This window comes from Thunnus albacares, chromosome 15 (genome assembly GCF_914725855.1).
Source record: "Thunnus albacares chromosome 15, fThuAlb1.1, whole genome shotgun sequence".
NCBI lineage: Eukaryota > Metazoa > Chordata > Actinopteri > Scombriformes > Scombridae > Thunnus > Thunnus albacares.
In genome coordinates this window covers 7921344-7927729 of record NC_058120.1, presented here as the reverse complement: position 1 = coordinate 7927729, position 6386 = coordinate 7921344, and the positions used below count along the sequence as shown (strand labels likewise).

General features: G+C 38.2%; 1 long non-coding RNA gene across 1 annotated transcript; it reads right to left on the bottom strand.

Annotated features, from left to right (window-relative positions):
- Nucleotides 1-4907: 4907 nt before the first annotated feature.
- On the bottom strand, nucleotides 4908-6000 carry LOC122997748. The gene is made up of 2 exons (XR_006407263.1): nucleotides 5777-6000; nucleotides 4908-5407 (listed from the first exon to the last, which is right to left on the bottom strand). It is a non-coding gene; the product is annotated as an uncharacterized LOC122997748 (long non-coding RNA).
- Between the last annotated feature and the right edge of the window lie 386 nt (nucleotides 6001-6386).

Genomic DNA, 6386 nt, shown 5'->3' with positions numbered 1-6386 from the left:
ATATGACGCTAAATCCAGCAACCAATTAGCTTAGCAGAGCATAAAGCCTGGAAACAGCTAGCCTGGCTTAATCCAAAGGTAACAAAATCTGACTACCAGCACATCTTGAGCTCACTAATAAATGATTTCATCTTGTTTGTTGAATCTGTACAAAAACGGAAGTGTAAAAATGACAATTTGTTGTTTTACGGGGTGACATGTGCTGGACTGTTTCTTGGCTGGGCGCTGTGACTTACCTTACCTAATGACTCCACAAAAGTCACTGAAGAAATAGTCCCACACATAAACACACATGAAATTTTTGTTTTTATACTTTACCTTACCTTTCCCTGTTTCCGGTGATAATGCTAAGCTAAGCAGCTTCTGGATGTAGTTTCATATTTAATAGACAGATAAGAAAGTGGTAGCAATCTTCTCATCTAACTCTTGCCATGAAAGCACATAAGCCTGTTTCCCCACATATAAAACTATTAAAACTCTCTTTGCAGAAAAAACCCTGCTTTGATTTATTCAACACTATTATTCAGTATGTTATGCAGTGCTTTAATTTTTTCTGCTTATATTTGCACTCTGCCTTGACACACTGCACACATACAGTACAGTTTCAGTCTTAATTCGTGTCTGTGTAAATTCAGTTAATGAATAATACCAGGTATATGATGACCAGAAAAATACCTCACTTCAATGGCTTTTTGGAACAAAAAGTCCAACATTAGAAGTATTTATTGTGTCTTATATTTGAAAATTTAAAATTGTGGTGAAACTGGTGTGTGTTTATATGTGTTTAAGTAAAGATGTCCTTGAAAGCACATATAAACATGTAAGGGCTGGAACACACATACAAACCTCTCAGGCTGAGCAAAAGAATAGTGACCTAAGGAGACAGAGCATTAATCCTGCAAACAAACGGTGTATGTCACTTACCACCCTATACATAAACACACACATACACATACACACACACACACACACACACACACACACACACACACACACACACACACACACAACCACACACACATATATGTTCGTACACACATAGCTCAGTTTCAGTGTTTAAGGCTTGGATAATTTCAAAGAGCCCAAGGCTAGAGAAGCAGTACTGACCAAGACCAAGGTTGTCAGCACTGTGGGGTTGTGTGTGTGTGTGTATGTGTGTGTGTGTGTATATGTGCTTCAGCTAGTATGCTTGTCTAGTGTGTGTGTGTGTGTGTGTGTGTGTGTGTGTGTGTGGGGTAGCAGGTTATAATTGGGACAGCAACCTTAATCCCCTTGAAGACTGATGACCCGCGCTCTACACAAACAGTTTATGTTACCAACCAGCTTACAAAGACACACATGCACAAAAGCGCACACACACATCTACAGTACCCCTCTGTGTGTGTATTTGAAGTACCAATTTATGGCCTTTGTCAGGGAGAAAAATAGTTTTAGGAATAATTGGGGCTTTGGGACAGCATGGTATTGTTAGTTAATTGTCATCCGCAGAATGGAATATCTCTGTGTTTGTGTGTGTGCTAGATTTTAGCTGACCTCTTTGAGGTCCAGATGTCCTGACAAAAGCAGGATGATCACTAAATCTAAATCTTGTTAATAGGTAGGTTTACAGTTACAAGTTATATTTCACATATAGAGGAGCAAGTGAAATGTGACCAACAAAAGTCTCCACAATGATGATGACCGAAGTCCATAAACCTGAAAGGAATATTCCACCCGAAACCAAACACTCACATTTCAAGGGGAAATAAAAGTCAAGATCAAAATTATATACTTTGGAAATGCTTTTCACCAAAGTAAATACACAGCTTCTGTTTTCACTAGCATGGCTGGTTGTTTTTGTCTGCCTCTCGCCTCTTGTGTTGGCTACATAGCTATAAAAAGGAACCTGTATATTTAGTCATGTTTATGCATATTTTGACCATAATATGGGTGTTTAAAATATGCTGAGCGTGTAGTATATCATCAGATGAGAGGTGAATTATACTGCAGGACTGCTTTGATAAGTTTATATGGACATTTCTTAGCTGTAAAACTGGGTCACTGTTGGAATTCATTGTAACTCTTGTGAATCTAAACTGACAACAGCTGCCATCCTCAGCGAGGGAGCAAACTACAAACTTTTCAGAGACACCTTTCCTGTCCGTCGAGGGTTGAGTGTTATTCAGATACTCACTCGAGCACCAAACGTGGGTGAAAATAGTCCCCAACAATTCCCCGATTAGTCCTGTTTGAGTAGCACTGGTGGAAAAAATACAGTGAATGAAATGATTCAGCCTTTAAAAAAAAAAAACAGCCTTATGCTTTAAGACACATTTTTAAAAACAGAGGTGTTCCAAAAGACTCAAAACCCCCATATCATAAGATAAGAACAACAGTGTATACTGCAAATACAGACAGGAGCAATGTAAGAGCCGCAGAATTTGAATGGTCACTGTTACAGAGTCAACACGGTCCGTCCTTGTATAAACTAGGAAACCCATGTGACTAATATTACAAGCAGAGCTTCAAACGAACAGCAGCCATTGGCAATATGTTGTTAACATACAGTACACATGCAATCGCATAAACTGTGCCCTGAATATCAAATACACTTGACAGCACAAACAGCTAAATTGAGATATATGTTCCTCTATGAGCAAATGCTATTAAATGAATCAAGAGACCGCTACAGACATGTTTATCCGCATGATTTTGCATATCCCTTACAATAACAACACCCACACTCTGTCTGCACTGGGACATCAAAAAATAAATGGAATAGGAGCCAAGGCTTGGGTCAAGCACGATGAGCAGGCATCCTCTTCTGTTTTATTGTTATGCCATTCTTCTCCCATGTAGCCTAGCTGTCACTAAACCGCCTCAGGTATACAAATCTTTTATACATATATGTCATTTTGAGAGAAAAAAAAAAACTTGCAAATGAAGCAAAGGTAACCAGCTAAAAGCTGTTTTTATCTGTGACACCTGTGAATTATTCCTTCAGTGCTTACGGTGTGTTTAAACTAATCTCACACACGATAGACAGTGAGAGGTTAGATGCATTAGATCAGATCACACCGGAAGGCATATAAACGTGATTTATGTATCATCATTTTCTGGACTGATTGTTATTACTCTGAGGTATCAAGTGCTTTAAGGTCTTTATGATGAAGTTCACGTTATCTATTATGAAAAGTTAGATTAATATGTATATCTCAGCTGCCAAAGCCCTTTGGCTGGGATTGAGAATTAAGATTTTATTGTTTGCAAACAGTAATGTGATCCTTAGTAGAGCTTCAATATACTCTGTGATGTGCAGTGTGATCCGGTGTTGGATTACAAAGAGAGGAAATGAATCATTTAAACCTAAATACCCTAAATCTTATAAATATATCCTGGAGGTAAAGAGACTCAGAAAACTGTGTGCTATTCCTTTGAAGAGCAAAATTCAGGTTTATCTGTTTTAATGTTTTCGGCCTTATAAATGTGTAGTTTCAGAGCTTGAGCGAAGCAAGTTTCTAGGATTTTGCCTTCAGGTTTCAGGTACTGTCTGTTTTGTTGTGTTTACTGTGCTTATTTATTCTATTGCCAGAATGAGACAATTTGCCATGGGAGTCTGAAACGGGCTTCCTCTTCTGTCTAAAAACTAATGGATGAAAGGACGTACCCACTGTCAGTGGACTATATGTTAGCTTTAGAGGTGTGTGAATGTGTTGCTGTTTAATGAGCACAAGGCAGTGTTTAAAGTACTATTGGACAATGTAAAATACTGCAGTCAATTTACTCAGGTTGCATCACCTGAGCCACTCCAAACAGGATCATAAAAATGAAACATTTTAGATTTTTTCTGAGGAATATCGTGAGTTTTTCTTCTACTTCTATGTCAACTACATCATTACTTCACTATCAATAAATTCCATAAAGTGGATACCTATCTCCAATGCCTTGCAGTGTTATAATGGTGTATTTTTAGCGTGCAGCCACAGAGAGAAACAGACTGCACTGTGGTGATGCAAGTGCCCCCTGTGCTCCAGAGGGTACTGAACCTCAAACCTCGGTTATGTTGGTGTGTTTCTCTCTAAGCGGAACATGTGAAAAATCACGTGTACTTATCCTCCTACGTTGACATGAAATATCACAGAAAGCAGTTTAAAGCCATCATTATACCGACAAAGCAGTAAAAAGACTTGATAGATGGCTGATGACTGTCACCTTTAATCTGCTTTACCACAGCAGCCAATAATGTGGCCTACGTTAATGACACATCCCTCCTACCCTTAGTCTGATATCAATTTAGCATGCGCACACACAGACGCCCTTAAGCAGAGCTTATAGTGTCTGTAATATGGTGGTGTTAAGACAGTAGCATGTCTATCAAGACACAGAGATAAAACTGAGATTGTCAAGGGTTATATTGTGCATAAACTGAATTTCTTATCACATCGGCCCTTAAAGGGACATGCATGACAGCAAATTCAGACATCTAAAGTATGGACAGTTTACTCATTCCAAAGCATAGAATACAGAAACCATCCCTCCATCTGTGTCCCTGCTGGAGCCGACTAAAACAGCTGCTCTTAAGTTCATACATACATTTCCTACTAAGTGTAAATTTGCTGATCACTAAATCAGAATGAGTTTCATCACACAAACTAATTCTTACAAAAGATTAGCAAGTTTACACTAACTAGCTGCTAGTTGACAGAACTAACATTAGCTTGGTAATACATGTCCCGTTTGGACTGAAGAGTAAAAGCAGTAATATGGAATATATAGTATAAAACGTATCTAAACAAGGAAGACTTGAAATTACATTTTTTTGTAACCACTACTTGTTATGAATTGGGCTAAGAGCCAAATGAATAGTTACACCAATATCTTACGTATAGGCCCTTTCAGGAGGATGATAAGTGAAACACAAATTCAACTTAGTGACAATAGAAAGATGGAATTTATTCCACACAAGGAAAAAAAATACAAACCAAGATTTACCCTTTCACATATTTCTTAGATTTGACCAATAATAAAATAAAAATAGAAACATTTTTTTTTTAGCTCTTCAAGTATTAAATCAAAAATTAATTAATTAATTAATTTAATTTAATTGTCCACCCTTCAGTCCCTCTGTTAATACCCAGATGGTATCAACATTCAGTTCAATTTTATAGTCCTTCTTTATTTCCTCCTCAGATGCGAATAGTTTAGTTTCCTTGAAAGTTTTGCTCAGTTCAGTTAAGTTCAGGGGCCCCTTTTATTGATTTTCGGTATTTTATTTAATCTTATCTGTAATCCCGATGGAGATCTGGATCGTCCAAGTCCAGCAGCGTCTTGGCTCTGACACTCCCTCGCGCGACAGCAGTGGTCTTGATAAAGCTCCCGCTCACTGGAGTCCTCTCTCAGAAAATCGATCGTCAAAAAAAAAAACAACCTGCATACCGTAGAAGTTAACTTCAGTTAATGTCAAATCCTCTTTTTAGTATGCAGATTAATATCAAGATCTTACGGTTATTTTCAAACCTTTTATCAGCTTATTGCTGCCTTAAATGTTCACAAAATGAAAATAAAACATGCCCATAAATGGAAAATAAAATTCATAAGGAAACAATTTCTGCCAGCAATGATATCTCACATTTCATATCATTTCTCATAAAATGCACACATCACATTTTTTTTTACAGTGCTTCTGTTTAGGTTACAAACAACACGTTTCTGCGATTGTTTTTTTCATCCACCGTTATAACGTGAGCATGAGCTAACATCGATTTTTAAGCTAGCACTGAAAGGTAAACACACTCACCGGAGAACTGACATCAAAAAAACGTCTAATAGCGATCCTCCTTCACTCTCTTAATCAATAATATCTCGGAACAAGGTAAATCTCTTCTGGACAACTTTAACACTGACCCCAACAAATATAAACAACCTTTCCTCTCTTTTACTCGCTCGCTTGTACACCACTGATGTATTATAAGAGCTGGATACCGGACTAAAAATGGCGCACATTCAGTCCTATAGGAGTTGCTCGCCTGGCGCATACGCTAAAAAAAAGTTTCTAGCTTCCGGGTTTGTTTCCGCGTTGTGCGGCCCACTGAATATGCGCAGTAGTGTTTCCCCTGCTCGGCCTATAGACTTTACATTGCGATGACGTCATGGATTTTTTTTTCTCTTTATACATCCACGATCCAGCTCTAATTATACATCCATGTTGGACACACGCTTGACTCCGTTGTCTTTTTCTCTGCCTCTCTTACTCGCACTCCCCTACCTTCTTTCTCTTGCGCTTCGCTACTGACAACAGCTCATTCTGAAGGCGCTTACCGCCACCCTCTGGACTTTTAGTCAAACTACAACAATAACTCTAGCATTGAATTTGACTGAATATCTGTTAAATCTAGATAAATGAGGGT